The sequence below is a fragment of the Mercenaria mercenaria genome, chromosome 12 (assembly GCF_021730395.1).
Source record: "Mercenaria mercenaria strain notata chromosome 12, MADL_Memer_1, whole genome shotgun sequence".
In the NCBI taxonomy this organism is placed as follows: domain Eukaryota; kingdom Metazoa; phylum Mollusca; class Bivalvia; order Venerida; family Veneridae; genus Mercenaria; species Mercenaria mercenaria.
Genome location: NC_069372.1, coordinates 8,239,625 through 8,262,899, shown reverse-complemented (window position 1 = coordinate 8,262,899; position 23,275 = coordinate 8,239,625). Strand labels below are relative to the sequence as shown.

Below are 23,275 nucleotides of genomic sequence, written 5' to 3'. Positions count from 1 at the left end.
TACAATCTGGTAAGCGAGAAACGTGAATTATAATATAAAATAAAAGCATGAATTAAATTATAGAGGAAGGAACATCTCAACGAAATCAAACAAACATTCTTAACACTAAGGAGGTTGAAATCTTGTGTTAGAATCAGCATTTGTGTAGAAACGCGTCGTTTCATTGACATATGAACACATTAAAACCGAAAACTAATTGGCAACTCGACTGGCGAAATGGGACTAGCTCTATGGATATTGTGACGAAGGGTATGAAACACGTGGAAAGGATGTTGTATCACCATACCGTCGGCATTACAAATGTACATTGTATAATAGCTCTTGTTTAAAAATGCCCCCTGCATGCCTAGAGTATTGATCAGGTCGTGTGTTTGCTCGGGATTTTATGCTGAGAAATGAGAAATCCCATTATTTAGCAAATATGTTAGCATCGACTGTACGAATGAGTGACTATTTACGATGATGAACCAATGAAACCTCGCCTCTCTTCTTGTTTTACGTAGCATCACGTTCTTCTCGTGAATCTTCTTGTGACACTGAAAAAAAGAGGAAACACGGGCATAGAAGAAAGCATACGTACTTATTGGCGGGTTGTAAAAGAAAAGAAAATGAATTTTGTTAAAAACGAAAAGATGTCAAAATTCAAGACTGATGCAAGAATTACGGAGAACAATTTACGATGGTATCAGCATTGTGTCGTCAAAGAAAGTGATAAATCTTTGTGTAGGATGAAATTTGCACTGGAGGATCCGGAGGTAAGAGCAAAATCATGCTGATATTGGTTGATTGGCTTTGAGAATGCAAAACAGTTTAAAACAAGGTCGCAGTCACACTAATCTGGAATGAAAAGCCATACTGTCTCTACATGTTACCAGTTTGACTGACATGCAGAAATTTCATGCATGTAATTTCAGTTTGCAGTTTTTCAAAAAGTTACTGCGAAAGGAGTTTTTAGCCAGTGCTTTAGCATCTGGCTATAGCTCTAAATCAACTACCAAGTTCCAACCTCGCGTCGTTTGAGTTTTCCTTCTATTTCTATGTGACCGCATAATACAAATATTCCGGGCGTGTAAAAAGCAATTGTTCCATATTTATTTTTTATAATCTTGGTATTGTGTGAGTGTGTGAGCAACTGAAAACTACTGTTTTAAACAAGAAAAACAAGCAGCAACGGATTCTAGAATTATATTTACGTATTTTTATTTATAACTTTATATTCACATTCGAAATATTCGGACTCACTCCGCTCTAGGGTTAGGGTTAAGGTTTATGGTTAGGGTTAGGGTTATGGTTGAAATTGGCCCCACCCTGGAGCAAACTTAGTTTTACATAGAGTTGTATCGGGAAAACCTTTAGAAATCTTCTTGTCTTGAACCACAATGCACAGAGCTTAGATATATGGCATGTAGCATTGTCTAGTGGACCTCTACCAACATTGTTCAAATCATGACCGGTCTATGTACAATGAAATGTTGATTCTTCAGGTGTATCGCAATAAGCACTGGCTATCTGTCTTTCAGGGCTTTGATTTCGTAATGTGCTAAGTCGAAGGGAGTTAACCTTTACTTAACAATTCCTTTAAATCTGGAAAGGTTGTCCGACTACGAAAACTATGCGCACCCCGTGAAAAAACGCTGTTTTTCATTCATTCCTCAATATGCATTTTTTTAAATAACTTTTTTTTGTATCCAGTTTTATTTGTTTCCATGAACCATTTACCAGTAAGTGTTTCTGTATTGCTGCTATGTATTCTGTCATTGGGTTTATATTATAATAACATGATTAACGATAAATCTTAATACTATTACCGAAGACAATGTATTATTGTATAAAATATCATTCAAAGGGCTGTTCCAAAAGTAAGTCCCAGAAGGGAATCATTTTAACTTCTAAGTGATTATTTTATGTTTTCTTCTATGATATGAAAATCGTGCACTTTATTGATGTATTTCACATTAAATGATGTTAAAGTAAAAAAAAAACTTATAAAAAAGACAATTTATATTGAATTACGTGAGCATTGAAGGAAGTTGAAAATTTTCATTACACTGATGTATAAATATATGAACAACATTTTTGGGCATACAGTCCATATAATGACCCAAACGAGTTCATACACTAAACAAACCTTGTGGCAAGACCTATAAAGTGACCTGTCTTATAGATGACCTTGACCATCACCTTCAAACTTAAAACCCTAATAACAACATTTTTGGTCATAATAATCGTAACTGGCGACTAGTAAAGATTGAAATTAAACTACCAAGATGGCCCTGACCTTCATCCGTCCATACGAACCAGATTGCCTACAGCCCATAGAAGAGACATGATTTGGTTCATACTAACAATCAGCAATCCTTGTGGCAATACCTATAAACTTACCTATATATGAATGACCTTGACCCTCATATGACCTTCACCTTCGAACGTAAAACCTTAAACAACATTTTTGGTCCTACAGCCCATATAATGACCCACTTTAGTTCATACACTAAACAAACTTTTAGACAAGACCTATATACTGACCTATATTAAAGATGACCTTGACATTTATAAGATCCCAACCTTTAAACTTCAAACCTAAAAATATCTTCTTTGGTCATCTATCCTTGGGATGTGGGGAGGGTGGGGGTCTGATTTTTCGTTCTGTAAACGCAGCTCCTTGGTGTTTCTTTTTTTTCATTTTCATTTGTAGATAATTTCGTGTAAAAAGTAATTCATTGACTCCCAGCAATTACTTATTAATAAAGCATCTTGTACAATATCAGTATATTTAAAGACATGCCCCTTTAAAGTATGAAAATTTGAATAAAATATCATATTATCAGAGCAATTGAATCTTTTGGTACGAACCGTTACGCCATTTTAATAATTAATATCTGCATTGATCCCTTGAGAAGATATAAACTGTTAAAACCTCAAATTTAATAACTTTTAAATCGACTTGGATATTAAACTGCAATAATATTTCATGCTATACAAATGACCAACCCTTTTCAGATTGTGTTACAAACACAATGGAACTTAAGATCAACGGAGTATACAACGTGTATTAGATTAAGCATGTACAATACGCTGTAATAAAAAGAAGCATTATTTTCGTCTAAAGAATTTTATATCTCTTTGACACAATGCCTGTGTATCGAAAAGATTTTAAAAAATTTCAAAACACTTACGACTGAATACAGACATCGTTATCATCTTGATGAATTACAAGTGTTTGTTTAATTTCTCCTTGAGATGAATTCATATTTATTTTGAAGAGTGCCTTTTGATAAAACATGACCAATATAAATTGGATAAAAACAGTTTGGTTTATGACCTAGGGTGGATTTGGAGTAATTTCGATTACGATGAAATACGTGAATTTGGATATTTTAACGGAATAAATACGGATGTGGAATAGTTATATAAATTTTGTATCCTTTTTTGAATGTTTTTTTTCTTACTTTCGTATTATATATTGTGTGAGCTACATAGCTGTGAAACGTGCTCTAAAACAAATTCAGATGACGTTATTGCGTTCACGTTCACATCAACGTACACGTGATATTATCATTTTAACAGTTACTGCTTTATGTCTCAACTTCAAACATAGCTGTTAAAAACATATGTCCTCAAACAGGAGGTTATAGGTTTGAGCCCTCGAGGGCTACATCGGCATTTAATTCTTAAGACACCATCATTAGGTCATCACATGCATGTAATTTTAAGTTGTGCACATTAATTACTCCAGAGTTTCTGATTTCCTAAAGATTTTCAAACGAATCACTTCAAAAGAAACAGCGTTTTGGTTTTAACATTATTTACTCGAATGTAATCTTTCAAAGGGCGTATAAGCTAAACGCAAACAAAGAAAATGGGATTGAGTCAGACTGAAAATACATTTTAAGTAGAAATTTAAAATCTTATTTTAATATGCAATACAAATGTATGACTTCATTTATAACCTTAAATGGATTATTGACTTTCTGATAAAGCGCAGAAATTCATTTTGCTATTAATTTCTTTTGAACAGCTGCAAAATGGCGATCAAGCTATTGAAAATACTTAAATGTAACTTTTTTTTCTGAACAGATGCATGTTGTCATTTGAAAAATCTAAAACTTTCAATTTTGAACTTGGCATGCATGTCGAATATTTATGAATACGTTAGATATGGCATTTATACGAGTTATTGGTATCAAAAAATCTAAATATCACACAACTTGATATGCATTTTGCAATGGGCGTTATGTTTTTATTGAAAACTTTGTAATATCTTAAGTTTTCTTATACGCCCGTCTGAAAGACGGGACATATTATGGGAACGCCCTTGGCGGGCGGCGTCATGTCAAACTAAAGTCTTCTTTCATCAAGGGACAATACCCTGTATTTACCGTTGATAAGACATATTAGATATGCGAGTTTCTCCCCTTATCTACCCGTAAGGTAACGTATCTTATCACCAATCATTCTGATTCATCAGATGTTCGACATGGTACCCGACACGAACCGGAGAACCATGGTAGAGCTCTGGTATGCGAGAATGCTCACCAATAAACAGTGTTGTCATTATCATCCATAAAAGAATAGAAAGGACGGAATGGGAGTCCGTATATTTAATGCAAGAATTTATTGGATAAAATATTTTCACGATCACCTCAAATATGAACAGAATCAATAACCAACCTCATTAAAACATAGCTGTGATGTAAATATAGTCATATAAATTAAAATCATAAAAGTCATTTTCAGCAGTGATATGCGAATGAAATTTTAATTGAAAACATTCAAATTGTGACTTATAGGTATCCAGATAAGATCATTTTGATTCATCAACAGCTTTTAAAACTCGATTTGTAACATTTAGTGTTACAATAACGTTTTGCTTCTAGGCTTTCTTTCGATGCGGAGATGCCTGGTTATTAAATGAAAGTTTATTTTTGAGTACAAGCTATGAAATGAACTAAGGCAGTCTGACATTGTGGAAAGTTTTACTTGCAGCAATTAAAAACACATGTATTTACAATATGTAACAGTACAGAAAGAAATGACAATTTAAGACACCAGTCTAATAATTAAGTACTAAATCTTTAGGTTAATCTGACCGCTATCTCATTTGCATTTGCTTAGTTAATTAAGTATAATATGTTGCGCAACAGAACATCTGGTTGTATATCAGTATGGATAGCGCACACGGCATGCAGTTATGTAAATTCGCATTTCTGTGATCAAAAGTATTCATAAAAAAATCCGAAAAACTCAGCGTTATAGGATAGATTTTTAGTATAGAAATATGATGATTTATTTAAAAATCTAGTTAATTTTTTTTTCATTTCTTTTCATCATAAAATTTTTCTTTTTATAACTGACCCTTATACAGGCGCGGATACCTGCTGTGTTTACAGAAGTTTTATGGTATGATCATGCTGACAGCTACTATACTTAACACTTTGCTATTAATCAGAAACACATTACACGCTTAGTGAATACTAAGCAAAAAGCCAAAAGTGCAACCGATAATTCTAACAGTCACAGTGTAGCGCGGATGTAAAATTTACAAAACTATAAACTGTGATTATTGACATTTCACATGTAACAATCTGTTACATTCTAAGACCCCGAATATTTTAATGACACGTGGTTGCGACAATTTACAATTTTGACCGCAACAATGACACGTGGCTTTGACATTGATCGCAATACACAGTAATATTTGACACCAGTTTTTTTTTACATAAAATAAACGATATGTAACGCAAAATGTGATAAAGGCAATATTTTATCTTTTATTTTTTAAACAATCAGTCAAAAAACTTAAGCTATACAATTGTATTCCAGCTAAGATAATTCTAACATCTTTGCCTCTACTACGGAATACTTCAGGCAAGGCAGAGACTCTTATCAGCTAACAGAATAACTCGGACATTTTGGGCAGAGTGGCTAAAATGCAATTTTAGCCGTTTTTAAATGCAAATGGAAGCAAGATGCTATTGAATTACTTTAAATATTTTTATATCATCATTATCTTTGTTTGTTATACTTTCACGTCATAACAGTGATAAAATTTGTTTCAGAGGAGAAAGAGTATTAAATGTCCTTTAAAGTTAGCGAAAGACGTGGTTTGCTTGCATTTTATATAGGTTACATAGGGAAATACTATGGTTGATTTCAAATGAAATTGGAAGCAAGAAGAAATAGTGTTACATTAATAAAAAATACACCAGTGGAAAGATAAGAAAATGAATTTTATGGTAGGAACAGTGATAAATTTAAATATCAAAGCAGGAAAGAAGAATGGTCAAAACAAAATTTAATCCATCTATATTTCAATGTAAATCAGAGGTCTGTCTGATATCAGAAAGTCTCTGCCGCGGCTGTTCTCGCACCCCGCTGCGGATAGCTTGATAAGACGCCTAAGAAGAAAAAAGTTGGGTATGCCACAAACTTTGTCCGGATCATTTCTTCTTTAACTTGGCACAATTGTTCACCATCATGAGACGGAGTGTCACGTCCCTCCGTCTAAGGTCAAGGTCACACTTAGAGGTCAAAGGTCAAATTCAAAAATGACTTTGTCCCGAGCATTTCTTTATCATGCATGGAGGGATTTTGATGTAACTTGGCACAATTGTTCATCATCACGAGACGGAGTGTCATGCTCAAGAACCAGGCTCCTAGGTCTAAGGTCAAGGTCACACTTAGAGGCAAAAGGTCAAATTAAAGAATGAATTTGTCCGGAACATTTCTTTATCATGCATGGAGGGATTTTGATGTAACTTGGCACAATTGTTCACCATCATGAGACGGAGTTTCATGCGCAAGAACCAGGCTCCTAGGTCTAAGGTCAATGTCACACTTTAGAGGCAAAAGGTCAAATTAAAGAATGACTTTGTCCGGATCATTTCTTCTTCATGCATAGAGGGATTTTGATGTAACTTGGCACAATTGCTCATCATCATGAGACGGAAAGCGTGCGCAAGAACCAGGTCCCCAGGTCTAAGGTCAATGGCACACTTAGAGGTCAAAGGTCAGATACAAGAATGACAACTTTGTTCGGAGCATTTCTTCTTCATGCATGGGGGGATTTTAATGTAACTTGGCACAATTAAGCTCTCTACGGGCGTATATGGTACCCTTGTTTTGTATAAAAAAGTCTTTGATTTTAATATCTCTGCTATTATATGCGACTTTGTGGAAGAAAATAGAAACATGAAAATGTGCATGTTTACTAAAATACATTGGTAGTTAAGTTCAACTGTGTTTGTTTTTGTTGTCTTTTTTTTTTTTTTTTTTTTTGCCGGCTTATTTTTGTCGTTTTATTTTTATATAAAGAAAAGTGTCGTCGCCTTCATTCTTTTGTAGGGCGGTTCGGGGCTCACTCTCATTTTGACTTACAAAAATGATAGTTTTTAAACAAAAAAGATTAGATTTTTCATCGCTCAAGAAAAAATAGGAACCCTTTAACCTGTATTAAGTTAGCTGAGTTTGCAAAATTATTCCTTGACATACTGTCTAGATTTTAGCGTCTGGGCGAAAATAAACTTACAGAAGAGTTGAAAAGAGTTGTAACGCTAAGCCGCGATCTACACGAAAGAAGTATCACCAGTGCGATAAATAAATAAATCTAATATACATAGTTTCAATGAAAAGAAAGATTTTATGCATTTAATTTCGTCAACAAATCAATACATTGTAACAAAACTAAAAATGTTAATAAGTGTTGATTCAAATGATACATGTAAGCCAATTGGATAGTGGACTATTTTCTTTGTGAATGTTCATTTATTATTCATTGGTTTGCTAATTGCGTGTAATTCAATATGTGGAATATGGATAAATCTTAATGATTAGATAGTCTATAAATCATTTCTGAAATACAGACACCATTCTCATCGATTATCAACTAGAAAAAAAACATGAACAATTTGTGTGCGCGTAACATTCTATGAGGCAGATAAAATTAAAGATTGAGCCAGATAAAATTATAGATTGCCCGTATACGATAACGTTTTAAGTGATTTTTTTTATCTTAAGCAATTGAAGAAGTTATTGTTTGAATTCGTTGAATGCAATCTTTTAGAAGTTTTAAGCAAATGTTAAGTAGTCAAAATAAGGAATAAGTTTGTTTTGGGAGTTATATAGATATTTTTTACGATGAAAATCGACACAAGTGTAAAGTGGCTGTCAGAGGGATATCGACATAAGCTGTTCGCAGACTATTCTTTAAAAGAAGCGGCCATCAACCCAGATGAAAAGGATAGTTTTATTTTACTTCCAAAGGATGACCCAAAGTCTTTTGTTGAGTATGATATCGGCGGGCAGTCGGATCATGTCGTACAGAAACCAAAACATGCACAGCGCAGGGTCAAAAGCGCTTCGTCTGTTCGTTTGCGAGACCGACCGTGGCGCCAGCAGGTCCCGCCGAAATATCCCGCAGGTTTCATTCCGCGGAGCAGACCTTCATCCGCGTTACCACCAAAAACACGTTCATCTTCGGCAGTGCCTACGCCGCGGAGGATTAAAAGTGCGGGATCTGTAAGAACTCTTGCAGAGTGCAGAGCACAAGAAACTATAGACGAGCTTCGAAAAGGATTTACTTTAGTCAACAAATTGTATGAAAATGATTATAAAAGTTGCAATATTAGCTTACATCCAGCCAGTCCGGCACCAGACTTTAGATATTTCGATAGACATGCACGTTGTTACAATCACACGCATGCGCATAGACAACCATATAGTGATCGTCCACAACGTGCTTGTGAAAAGTTTCTTGAAGCATGTGGATCTCGTGCAGTGTCTCCTGCTCGTCCCGACGATCCAAATGTTCAGCCCCAGCGTTACATAGACTACCACAGACCTCGAACCGCACCAGGAACGGTAAACGTATTTTTCAGATCATGGTTCGATTTTACAACAATGCCGACATTTGCCTAATTTAAGATAAATTGAACCGGTCAAGAGAATAGCAAATAATAATGTAATTAATTCACGCTAAGTTCATGAAAATTGGATTAGAATTCTTACAAGATTAAATTACGTTTGATAATCCGAGAAGGAGCTTAACACAGATTATTATACACCTACCTTACTATCGTTTGTTACCTCCCTTAGTAATTTAGTGCTGATTACGTCCCATCATACAGATGACGCCATTTGCAATTTACGAAGGTCTCACAATAACCAGGTCAGAGACTTCCCCTGGATTGAGAGACAGTCTCTAGACCTAAACACTGTCTCTCGTTTGAAAGACAATATGTCTTTCGATCGAAAGACTGTATTTAGCTTAAGTGTTGAAAAAACATGAAATCATTATCAAAACAATCATTTCATTACAGTCGCATTAGTTATTCATTGAAACAACTTGTTATTTCAAGTAATCTTTACAAGAAACACATTGTTATAGAAGTTTGCTTAAGATTATAATGCTTAGTCAAAATTCTCAAAATAATTTTGATTTTGAAAATTTGATAAAAGAAAGATAATTTTCTATATTTGAAATAAATTTGCGCATTCTAAAAAGAGTTTTAATTACTCTTTCAATGATTTTCATTATTTAAGCTAATTTGAGTCTTTCGATCAAAAGACATTTTGTCTTTCGAACGAGAGACAATGTTTAGATCGAGAGAATGTCTCTCAATCCAGTGGATGTCTCTGACCTGATAACGTTCTTCCAGTTTAATCACACCATTTGCAATTCATTGATTGGGTTATTTACAGATTTTATTCACTGTATCAACGTTTTGTTTTACTTTATATTCATCATTTAACCAACATATCTCTATACCTGTTCTGTGTATACCCTGGAACAACTGATACGGGGACTGGAAACCGGCATTTATCTTATCTTATGCTGTCGTCCAATCGAAGCATATGCCGTAGGTTATTCTGCTATTACTCAAATACTTACGCCTTACAATTTAACTCATCCTTTCAGTGAAAATCTGGGAAAGCATTTGTTGAATTTTTTGTTGAAAACAAAAGTTCTGCCATGAAATTATTGCCTGCATCTGTTTTTAAATGGAAAATATCTACATTAATGTTACTTTTCGCCCTGTGAAAATGGCTAAATCTAGACTTGTCTTACCCAGAGAGAAAGATGTCGTTTTTTACATGATATTTGCCTTGTTGATTCAGAGTATTTAGAACAAAAAAATTAGGACATATTTTAATGAAAATAGCAAGTCATAACTGTAAACTGTTGCCTGAAAATATTTGTTTATGATATTGCTCTGTTCTTCACCATTTAAATGCGTGTTAAACCTAGATGATTTTCTGCAGTTTTATCTAAAAGTTCGGAATACTAAATGTAACTTCGTTGTCGGCCTTTTTTAAAAAAAAATATTGTTATTTTGATTTAAATACATTGTATTTTTCACACATCAGTTTTAAGATTAATTTATTAAACTAATTTTTGAGTTTAAAACAACAATTTCGTTTGAAACATTCCTACGTTCAAGAAGAATGTTTGTTTTTGTATGTAGAAATCTGACATTATAAACAATAATTGTAATTATGGCTCTACAAGATTAGAAAAGTGTCAGCTTTCTGTTATTTTCTATTTTTTTTTTTATTCAAATCCAACAAAAATCGGCCCTTTGATAAAGGTTTGAAGTTACGTGGTAAAATATTTTTTCAGGGAAGTGAGCTCGAGTTAATTCATAATAATTAAGCATATCACCACATGCAGTCGCATGCTGTTTTTGCTTCAGAATCCCTTTAGATCAATCTCTGATCATCTAATTATCGCCATTTAACATGTGACTGGTAAACCCTTCGAACAATAAGTGTTATAGCTCCATGATTAACATGAGGTAATATGCTAATTACACGCTAATCGATAGTGGCGAAAACAAAATATCGATCGCTTACGACTGGTCGATATTTACAGGTATGGACGACAGCATAATACAGATAAATATATTGATTTATACGGAGTTTCTACTCCCCGTATTAGACCTTCCTGGTATATCTCACTATTCTGGCTTTCTTTTTTATGTTTGACTTTCTCTGACGTTACACTATGTTTCATTATAATTTTACAGATTATTGTTTCTAATTGCGGCTTTATTATGCAAAATCAAGATATATATAATGATCATAATCATTATAATGGTCAAGATATGGTAGTAGAATACACAGACACTGGGTTCAGACGAGTTATATTGCTATAGGCCAGATGAGCGTTTCTGGCCCTGAAAAATCTCTTGCTTTTCCATTTGAAAAAAAAAAAAACATACCATAAGTACTGCAAACAATTATTAAAATAGTAGTTGACGGCATTTTAAAAATGGCACCAAATAACATCAAAGCATTAATTAAGTTAGTAATTAGCAACATAGCTAGTATAGCAATATAGCTGATCTGAACCCTTAGTGTCTGTAGTTGGATATATATAAAGTTTTAAAATATCTTTAATAATTCCAATTTTATGGCTAAAAATGTTTATTTCTTTTGTAAAAAATATGTGCTGTCTTAATTTCAAAAACTCACTTGCTTTTAAATTTTACAAAATGTTTGCATGGAAATGGTGCTTTTATGCTAACTTAGAAATATCTTTAAAAGTTTATAAGGCTCTGTTCACAGATAAAGTAAAATTGAATTTAGGCAAAGAAGGATGAAATGAGGTTAAATTTTTTGTTAAAAACAGATGAAATTGCTGTCCAAATATGGTTATGTAGCAATTCCAATCCCTCCGTATCTAGTACAGCCATTGAGACGAACTTGTCATATGCATGACCATTCCCTCAGGCAGATCCATACAAACTGTAATGTTTTTAAGTTCTCTTTCTTTCCATACAATGTTACCATATGGAATCAACTGCCACCCCTGATTGTTAATCAGCATGATCCTGAACATTTCAGACAGGCTGTTAATGCATCGCACTACTACTAAATGACCACACCCTGTTTTTATCCTGATTTTATTCTTGTTAATACAGTTTTATCTTGCACTATCTTCCTTTGACGTCTTACTGTCATTCTTTTAACTTTTATTCTGGCACAGATGCGCACCTGCTAGTTATACCTAGAGGTGTCAAGAAGGGATGTCAAGCAGTATAGATACATACATACATACATACATACATACATACAAATAGACATTATGCATAATTTTATGGTCAGAAAAACATAACTTTTTATTCTGTATTCTGCAGTTATAGCCATTAAAGGAGGTAATTAAAACAATGGACTAAATAAAATTTTCTGTTATGTTAATCAATAATCAAACCATTGTCAAGTATTAGAGAAAACAACTATTGAAAATAGGATTACCAAGAAATTAATATAATTTTCATTGATAACGAAAAATGTGACTGCCACATTATAAACAAATGCATTATGAGCCTTTAATTTGCAATGAAAAATACCATATCAAAAATTGTTTTTTGATGAAAAATACAAATCTAATTCAGATGTTTTGGAATTTGAAAGAAGAATTCTATTACCACTCCGAGTTCTATAGAATGATATATGAGCCACACCATGAGAAAACCAACATAGTGCGTTTGCGACCAGCATGCATCAAGACTAGCCAGGATCCATGCTGTTCGCTTTTAAAGCCTATTGCAATTAGAGAAACCATTAGCGAAAAGCATGGATCCTGACCAGATTGCGAGGATGTGCAGGCTGGTCTGGATCCATGCTGGTCGCAAATGCACTATGTTGGTTTTCTCATGGCTTGGCTCATATATAATATTGTTTTATGTTTGAAAAGATATCAGGGGAAAACCTTGTTACGGAAAAGGTGGATTAATCAGTAATTGAGTGCATTATTACAAACAGGTTATTATTTAATTATGTAATTATTTTATAACATGTAATTTTTCTTTTTTTTCTTACCTGGAAAGTCAGCAATGTTCACATATTCCTACCTGTATTCTACTAGTATGCCAAGGTTGTGTGGTTCATATGTTACAGATGTATGCAACAAATGTAAAAGATGTTAGTATTGTCCTTAAAAAGTTTATGCTTGGTGTGTAGGAACTGAATTTCAGATAGGCATCACATGTTGAATAGTCAGCTTTGCATATATATGTAATACATATAGGGAATCTGCATCACACTTTTGTGCCTGGCACAAAGGTAGTGGACTGTGCACATAGTACGTAACACATATTGTGCCTGGCACAAAATTATTGCAGTACATATAGTATGCAACTCACTAAGTGATTGGACTGTGCACAAAGTTAGTGGGCTGTGCCTAAAGTTACTTATTTTGTGCCTGGCACAAATTATTGCTATACATATAGTATGAAACTCACTTGTGCCTGGCACAAAGGTAGTGGACCAGGCAGAAGTATGTAACTCACTTTGTGGTTTAATAATCAATAGGATGTTGCTGACTTTGTGCCCGGCACAAAGTAAGTGGAAAATGTACTAACTTTGTGCCTGGCACAAACTAATTTGTCTATGTACATGATCTTTGGCTCATTTTTGTACCTTGCACAAATGAAGTAGACAATGGACTCACATTGTGCCTGGCAAAATGTTAGTTAACTGTGCACATAGTATGAAACTCACTTTGTTCCTTGGTCAATAATCATTGTGAATAACTCACTTTCTGCCTGGCACTTAAACTATGTACTATACTCAGTGTATGTGAATATGTGGTGGTAGATAGCTGACTATGCTAAGGCATGCAGATGATATGAAAGTTATAAAACAGCAGACAAAGATTGATCACAAACCACACAGCTTTCATTTCTTTTTTGCAGGTCTGAGAATCAAATGACATCACATAACTGTATAAAAGATATTATGATTACATGTGTGCAACAGTTGCTGTTTTTTCTTTGCAGTATGTATGTATTCATGGAAAAATTTCAGAAACACATGTTTGATCCTAATAAATAATTTATTCCATTACCAGTTAAATATACCAAAATATATAACTTGTGCATGAATGGTATAAAGTGGATTTCAGTACATACAATTTGAGTAATGAACATATTTAACACAGAAATAACTCTTCACATATAGTGTATGTATATGATGAAAGATTATTTTTATTTTCAATTAAAACAAGTGAATGAAGTATTGCCATGCAATACAAAGTCCCCTACTGGAAGGCACCTAATTTTCTCTACTGCAGTATAACATAATGAACTGATATCTGTCAATGAAGTATAAACAATATTGTACTACATATACAATATGTTATAAAAACACACTTGGATTAAAATGTGCATATATAAAAACCCACAAAAATGTTATCATGTAAGTTATTTATAGTAACAACAGAGGGAAATTAATCTTTAAAAAAAAAAAAAAAAAAAAAAAAAAAATCTATATAATATAAGTCAACAATAAACTCTTTACCAGGTAGAGACAGGTCAAAATACACCTAAAAATTGGTTGTAACATGCATGCTGTACCACAGAAAAGTGGTCTCGATTTTTCTCTACCGCCAGTAATAAAAAAGTTACAATAAAATCTATTTATAGTAACAACAAAGGACGTAATTCTAAAAACAAGGGTGCCTCATGGTGGTGAACATTTGTTCCAAGTTACATCAAAATCCCTCCATGCATGAAGAAGAAATGTTCCGTACAAAGTAATTCTTGAATTTGACCTTTGACCTCTAAATATGACCTTGACCTTAGATCTAGGGACCTGGTTCTTGCGCATGACATGTTGTCTCATCCAGGGCAATATTTGTGCCAACTGATATCTAAATCCTGCTTTGCATGACAAAGTTTATAGACCGGACAGGAAAAAATCCTCTTGACCTTTGATCTCAAAGTGTGACCTTGACCTTTAAGCTAGGGTACCGGGTGTTGCGCATGACACGTCGTCTCATCATGGGAAACATTTGTGCCAAGTAATATTAAAATCCCTCATGGATGGCACAGTTATGGACGGGACAGGAAAAAACTCTGTTGACCTTTGACCCCCAATTGTGACCTTGACCTTTGAGCTAGGGGTCCGGATTTGCGCATGACACGTCGTCTCATCATGGGAACACTTGTGCTAAGTGATATAAAATCCCTTAATGAATGTCAGAGTTATGGACCGGACACGAAACAGACCTGTTCATGCTAGTTAACATTTGACTGCTAGTGTGACCTTGACCTTGAGCTAGGGGTCTGAAAGTTGTGCATGACACATCGTCTTATTATGAGGTACATTTCTGCCAAGTAATATTAAAATCCTTCATAGATGGGAGAGTTATGGACGGACAGGAAAAAAGCCTTGTTGACCTTTGACCTCCAATTGTGACCTTGACCTTTAAGCTAGGGGTCCAGGTTTTGCGCATGACACGTCGTCTCCTCATGGGGAACATTTGTGCCAAGTAATATTAAAATCTCTTCATGGATGGGAGAGTTATGGACCGGACAGGAAAAAAGCCCTGTTGACCTTTGACCTCCAATTGTGACCTTGACCTTTAAGCTAGGGGTCCGGGATTTGCGCATGACACATCATCTCATCATGGGGAACATTTGTGCCTAGTAATACTAAAATCCCTTCAAGGATGGGAGAGTTGTGGACCGGACAGGAAAAAAGCCCTGTTGACCTTTGACCTCCAATTGTGACCTTGACCTTTGACCGGACACGAAAATTGCGGACGGACGGACGGAATGACGGAAAAGTGCATTCCTATAGTCCCCGAAACTGGTTTCAAACAGTAGGGACTAATAACTGTAGATGTGATATACAAATTTATTTCCCTAGTTAACTGGCATTAGAACACCACATTTTTTCCGTATGCTATAAGATTATTTATACATGCCAAACTTATTTTATTATTAAATCACATAAACCTAGGGAATTTCTATCAATTAGATGTGACAGGTATATATTGTTCAAAATCTTATTGGTAGTACAAAACTGAATTGTAGGGTCTCTTGCCTGTTGAAATAAACTGCTGGAGGTTTCATGATGTTCTTTATCATTTCCCAGTTTGTTCCAATATTATATAAACATTGAATGGAACTGTTTATATTAGAAATAATATATCTCATCGGTGATTTGTAGCTGAATAAATCACTGCTTGGAGTTCAGATGCGAAGGAATTATATCACGGGGGCGTAGCCCGAGTGATAAAATGCTACGCATCTGAACGACAAACAGTGATTTATTCAAGAGCAAATCACTAAATGAGATATATTATTTCGATTCTAACAAGTTATCAAGACTTTAAAGTACACCCTTGTCGGCATGCATTAAATATTTGCCCATTTTCAATTGGGTTCTTTTCCAGCGCGCCGCTACGCTGCTTGAGGCTATGACGTAATAATTGTGACTTCAGAACAGTGAATTGTTGTTTAATTATTCACTGTTTCCAGCCGTCTTTGTTGAATAGCAAAATGAATCGGATCGTGTTAGAATGTCATGCAACACAAACACATTATGTACATAATAATTACTGTGAAATCATTAAATTTTGCTGGTATGAAATTTCGCGCTAACATGAAAAGTGACTGTTTCGCACAGACATTAATTCGCGGGATTTTCAATTAATAAATGAAAAAGTAAATAAAACAAGAGCGTCTCCATAGGATGACACATGCCCCCGATGGCACTTTGAAGAATAGTTATAGCCGATATAAGAGTTAAGGACCTTTGTCCTACGCATCTGGGTCTTGCGCGCGACAAGTCGTCTTACTGTGGTACACATTCATGCCCAATAATTTTAAAATCCATGCATGAATGACATAGATATGGACAGGACATGCCCATCAATGCACTATCATGAAATATGACCTTTAACCGTGTAAGTGTGTCCTGACCTTTGAGCTACGGACCTGGGTCTTGTGCGCGACACGTCGTCTTACTGTGGTACACATTCATGCTAAGTTATTGAAAATCCATCCATGGATGACAAACATATGGACCGGACACGAATGCACTATCATGAAAAATGACCTTTAACGTCTAAGTGTGACCTTGACCTTTGAGCTACGGACCTGGGTCTTGCGCGCGACCCGTCGTCTTACTGTGGTACACCATTTATGCCAAGTTATTTGAAAATCAACAATCGATGACAAAGATATGGACCAGACACTAATGCAGCATCATGAAAAAATGACCTTAATGTCTAAGTGTGACCTTGACCTTTGAGCTACTGACCTGGGTCTTGCGCGCGACACGTCGTCTTACTGTGGTACACATATCATGCCAAGTTATTTGAAAATCCATCCATCGATGACAAAGATATGGACCGGACACGAAAATTGCGGACAGACGACTGACAGACCGACAGACGGTTCAAAAACTATATGCCTCCCTTCGGGGGCTTAAAAATAATAATAGCACGGTCTGAAATTCGCGCATCGCTCCTAGCGCGTAATACGTGAAAATTAGTCCTACGCGAATAAAAATGATTTCACAGTATTACATCCAAATGTCGAAATTTCTCTGACTCTAGACCAAAAATCAAATAAAATATGAAACTATCTGGTTCAAAACTTCAAAGATACAGGTAATAATCCTTGGAATATGTGTTTAAATCAAAATAATCAAGATAGTAAGTCTCAGACAGTGGTTTGCTTTTGAACAAAACATGTTTATTACTATATCACTTGGCTTCACTCTTGTGATGAATTTTCTATGTAATCTGAACAAAAGGGAATCACTACCTGAGATAAATATATTTATATAAGTTATAAAATAATTTGACGACAATTTTCCAATGAACAAGGCAGTCTCAAAGACAGGTAAATCCCCCGCCACTGTTATAGACAGTGAAAGGGTAAACCTTTGACCTTTAGCTGTGACTTGTAATTTGTTAAATCATGTCCCCTGGGTTAAAATTGACCCCGTCCCAGGAGGTGTACGAGTTCATATCATGATAAAGACTCATGCAAGGTTTCATCAATTTATATCAAATACTTCTCGAACTAGGTGCGTCACAAACTTCGGACAGACAGAGGAACAGATGGACGGATGCACAGACAAGACCAAATTTGTCAATCTTTCTATTCTTCAAAGCAAATGTTTGAAGATTTTTTCTGAATTTGTGAAACTATTTGTTTTCTATGTATATCTAGAATTTGATTTAGTTCGTCATTTTTAATTTCTTTGCCTCCTATTTTAACTGATATGTGGACCGAAATATTTGCAGCTGTCAACTGGATGTCCCTATATTCCTTGGCTGCCACACAGTAGTCAACAAGGTGTTGAGGTATTAATTTTCAGAACAGTGAATTGTTGTTTAATTATTCACTGTTTCCAGCCGTCTTTGTTGAATAGCAAAATGAATCGGATCGTGTTAGAATGTCATGCAACACAAACACATTATGTACATAATAATTACTGTGAAATCATTAAATTTTGCTGGTATGAAATTTCGCGCTAACATGAAAAGTGACTGTTTCGCACGGACATTAATTCGCGCATTTTCAATTAATAAATGAAAAAGTAAATAAAACAAGAGCTGTCTCCATAGGATGACACATGCCCCCGATGGCACTTTGAATGAATAGTTATAGCCGATATAAGAGTTAAGGACCTTTGTCCTACGCATCTGGGTCTTGCGCGCGACAAGTCGTCTTACTGTGGTACACATTCATGCCCAATAATTTTAAAATCCATGCATGAATGACATAGATATGGACAGGACATGCCCATCAATGCACTATCATGAAATATGACCTTTAACGTGTAAGTGTGTCCTTGACCTTTGAGCTACGGACCTGGGTCTTGTGCGCGACACGTCGTCTTACTGTGGTACACATTCATGCTAAGTTATTTGAAAATCCATCCATGGATGACAAACATATGGACCGGACACGAATGCACTATCATGAAAAATGACCTTTAACGTCTAAGTGTGACCTTGACCTTTGAGCTACGGACCTGGGTCTTGCGCGCGACCCGTCGTCTTACTGTGGTACACATTTATGCCAAGTTATTTGAAAATCCAACAATCGATGACAAAGATATGGACCAGACACTAATGCAGCATCATGAAAAATGACCTTTAATGTCTAAGTGTGACCTTGACCTTTGAGCTACTGACCTGGGTCTTGCGCGCGACACGTCGTCTTACTGTGGTACACATTCATGCCAAGTTATTTGAAAATCCATCCATCGATGACAAAGATATGGACCGGACACGAAAATTGCGGACAGACAGACTGACAGACCGACAGACGGTTCAAAAACTATATGCCTCCCTTCGGGGGCTTAAAAATAATAATAGCACGGTCTGAAATTCGCGCATCGCTCCTAGCGCGTAATACGTGAAAATTAGTCCTACGCGAATAAAAATGATTTCACAGTATTACATCCAAATGTCGAAATTTCTCTGAACTCTAGACCAGAAAATCAAATAAAATATGAAACTATCTGGTTCAAAACTTCAAAGATACAGGTAATAATCCTTGGAATATGTGTTTAAATCAAAATAATCAAGATAGTAAGTCTCAGACAGTGGTTTGCTTTTGAACAAAACCATGTTTATTACTATATCACTTGGCTTCACTCTTGTGATGAATTTTCTATGTATCTGAACAAAAGGGAATCACTACCTGAGATAAATATATTTATATAAGTTATAAAATAATTTGATGACAATTTTCCAATGAACAAGGCAGTCTGAAAGACAGGTAAATCCCCCGCCACTGTTATAGATAGTGAAAGGGTAAACCTTTGACATTTAGCTGTGACCTTGTAATTTGTTTTAAAATCATGTCCCCTGGGTTAAAATTGACCCCGTCCCAGGAGGTGTACGAGTTCATATCATGATAAAGACTCATGCAAGGTTTCATCAATTTATATCAAATACTTCTCGAACTAGCGCGTCACAACTTCGGACAGACAGAGGAACAGATGGATGGATGCACAGACAAGACCAATTTGTCAATCTTTCTATTCTTCAAAGCAAATGTTTGAAGATTTTTTCTGAATTTGTGAAACTATTTGTTTTCTATGTATATCTAGAATTTGATTTAGTTCGTCATTTTTAATTTCTTTGCCTCCTATTTTAACTGATATGTGGACCGAAATATTTGCAGCTGTCAACTGGATGTCCCTATATTCCTTGGCTGCCACACAGTAGTCAACGAGGTGTTGAGGTATTAATTTTCCATTGATCTTTTTGTCTGAAAAGATAAGTTATGAAGATGGAAATAAAAAAGTTGTAAGAAAACTATAAAGTTGTCCATATGTCATGGAAGCCACCCTCTTATCATTATTATTTTTTCAGTGGAAACCATCTTCAATTGATTCATATTGAATTAGAAGTTTGAATCAAATTGTATTTAGACGGTTCCATATTTTTGCAGCTTTGAACTGTTACATTGAAAAAGTGTAAGAGTACATAAACTTTCTTCACTATTATGGTCTATTGTCTAATTTGTAAGACATCAAATGCTTTAGTATTCAATTCGAAGTCCCAGAAGCAAGAATATAACCCTGAAGTTATTGTTAAGATATCTATAGAAATGTTTTCCATTGTCTGGCTTAGTAGGTCTGAAGGGGACATAATTTGGCCTAAATGCATATCAGTGTCATGGGACTCCAGTGTTTTTTCCCACTACATTGGGATTGAGGCTGTGGCCTTTACAGTTGGGAAAGATGTGTCATAAAATGCATAAATTGGGAATTGTTAAAAGTAATATTTTTTTATTCAAATGTCACATTAAAAGAAACAAGAGCTGTCGGAGGATAGCAACGCTCGACTATTCAATAGCCTTGTCATTTGAATGAATACAAAAAAATGAAAAAAAGGGCATAATTTGTAAAATGCAAAGTAGAGGTATTGAACCTCTGTACTGCATGTCATATCATGACTGTGAACAGTGTGTGATTGTCAATCTCTTTCCAATTTGTGGATACTGAGATACCAGCTTACATACAAGAACTTAACCAAAAACTGCTAAGTCAAAAAAGGGGCATAATTTTGTAAAAATGCAAAGTAGAGTTATGGGACCTTCACAGTGCATGTTAGATCATGACAGTGAACAAGTGTGTGAAGTTCCTATCCATTCCAATGGAGATATCAGATTACATACAAAAAATTAACCAAAAAACTGCTAAGTTGAAAAGGGACTTAATTTCGAAAAAAAAGGGTCGAGTTATGGGACTTGCTTAGTGCATGTCAGATTATGACAGTGAACAAGTATGTGAAGTTTATATCTATTCCCATTAGTAAGTACTGAGATACCAGCTTACATACAAAACCTTAGCAAAAGTTTCTAAGTCGAAAAAGGGGCATAATTCTGTAAAAAAGCAAAACAGAGTTATGGAACCTGAGCAATGTAGGTCAGTTTATCACAGTGAATAAGTGTGAATTTTCAATCCATTCCAACAAGTGGTTACTGAGATACCAGCTTACATACAAAACCTTAACCGAAAATTTCTAAGTCGAAAAGGGGGCATAAATTTGTAAAAAAGCAAAATAGAGTTATGGAACCTGTGTAATGCAAGTCAGTTTATCACAGTGAATAAGTGTGTGAAGCTTCAATCCGTTCCCACAAGTGGTTACTGAGATACCAGCTTACATGTATACAAAACCTTAACCAAATCGGGATGCAGACGCAGACGCCGACACATGGGCGAGTCCAATAGCTCTACTATTCTATGAGTAGTTGAGCTAAAAATTGTATTAATTTATCATTATGCATTTAGTTATCAAACTTTTTTGTGTTCCAAATTATAAAGGTTTCAATCTAGTTTCAAAACAAGAGCACCGCCAAGCCGGGCAGTACACGCCTGAAGGCTTACATCATAGGATGAAAGCAAAAATTTAAGAACTTGACTGTTGTAGCCGCAAAAGACTGGAAAAATGAAAGGAATACTTCAAAAAACCAATCCATGTCAATAAAAGAATTTCAAAGTCTACCAAAAAATCCTTATTAGGTACAGGTATGTGAAAATACACCATAAAATTGGAGGTACCAACCATGTTGTACCACAGAAAAGTGATCTCGAATTTTCCCTACGGGCAATACTAAAAAAAGTTTCAAAATAAGCTATTGATAGTAACATAAAAGGGAAATAATTAAAAAAAAAATATATTGTAAGTACAGAAAAGAGATCTGCCAAAAAAAAAAGAAGCACTGCAATGCAGAGCAATATACACAAAGCAAAGTGATATATGACCTTTGACCCTTAAGTGAGACTTTGATCTTGAAGCAAGTCATCCGGAACATGCACTCTGCACATCATTACAATTTGGTGAACATTTCTGCCAAGTTTCTTTGAAATCCTTCCAGCAGTTCTAGAGTTACAGAGCAGACAGGAAACAAACTGATATGACTTTTGACCCCTAAGCGTGACCTTGACCTTGAAACAAGTCATCCGAAACAAGAACTCTGTACGTTGTCTTGGTGTGGTGAACATTTGTGTCAAGTTTCTTTCAAATCCTTCAAGGGGGTTCAAAAGTTAATGAGCAGACACAAAACAAACTGATATGACCTTTGATTCTTAAGTGTGACCTTGACATTGAAGCGAGACATCCAAAACATGCGCTCTGTACATTGTCTCGGTGTGGTGAACATTTGTTTAAAGTTTCTTTGAAATCCTCCAAGGGGTTCAAGAGTTACAGAGCGGACATGAAATTGCTGACTGACAGACAGACGGACACCAGCGTCATAACATAATACGTCCCTTTGGGCGTTTAAAAGTTAAAAATACTGGAGTAACTGCAAGGCTTATACATGCAAAACTTTAAATAGGGTCTCACTACCGCAGGATAAGCTGAATTGCTAATCCAATCTTGGGATAGTCCAGTAAAAGATAGTCAAAAAAAATAAAGTCTGTTATTTATGGTCATCGTCACATCATGGTATTTCATGATTGCAGCTTATAATGTAGGTGTATGTACAAATTTTTTATGTCTTTGTTAGCAAGAAAAAAATGGTTACATATTTACCTTTGAATTTTTCCAAATTTTCTGCATACTCCGGATATGCATCCTCTGCCTCACCCCATGAAGAACAGCCAGTCTGAGTAACAAATATAGTTCTCAATTGTGATCTGAAACAGAATAGAAGAGGTTGTCAAACACCAAATTACCCTCTAGATGCATTCAGTAATTGCAATCACTTATGTTACTATGCACTAGACAGGACTATGATGTCCTGATCTGAAGCCAATAATTTTGGATCATTTACCAGTAAAAAGTGACTTATGTGTTAAATCTGATCATAAACCAAAGCATAGTTTTTCTTTTTTTTTTGGGGGGGGGGGGGGGGAGTGCTACTGTTCTGCATCAGTGTGACCTTGGTCTTTGACATGATCCAAGGTCAAAGCATTTTCAAGATGTTATCCGGAAAAAGCTGAACTGTTCTGGGTTATTGCGAAGTTGATCTTTGACATTCTTGTCTTGGATCGTTGCTTTAGATTC

The 23,275-nt window shown here is 35.3% G+C and overlaps 1 protein-coding gene and 1 long non-coding RNA gene across 2 annotated transcripts in view; one reads left to right on the top strand and one right to left on the bottom strand.

Moving 5' to 3' along the window:
* LOC123535376 (uncharacterized) overlaps positions 1 to 23,275 on the top strand; it is a 120,247-nt gene that overhangs the window by 11,365 nt on the left and 85,607 nt on the right. The window lies entirely within an intron of this gene.
* LOC128547208 (uncharacterized) lies at positions 19,922 to 22,931 on the bottom strand. Its single transcript, XR_008366368.1, has 2 exons — positions 22,802 to 22,931; positions 19,922 to 20,027 (listed from the first exon to the last, which is right to left on the bottom strand). It is a non-coding gene; the product is annotated as an uncharacterized LOC128547208 (long non-coding RNA).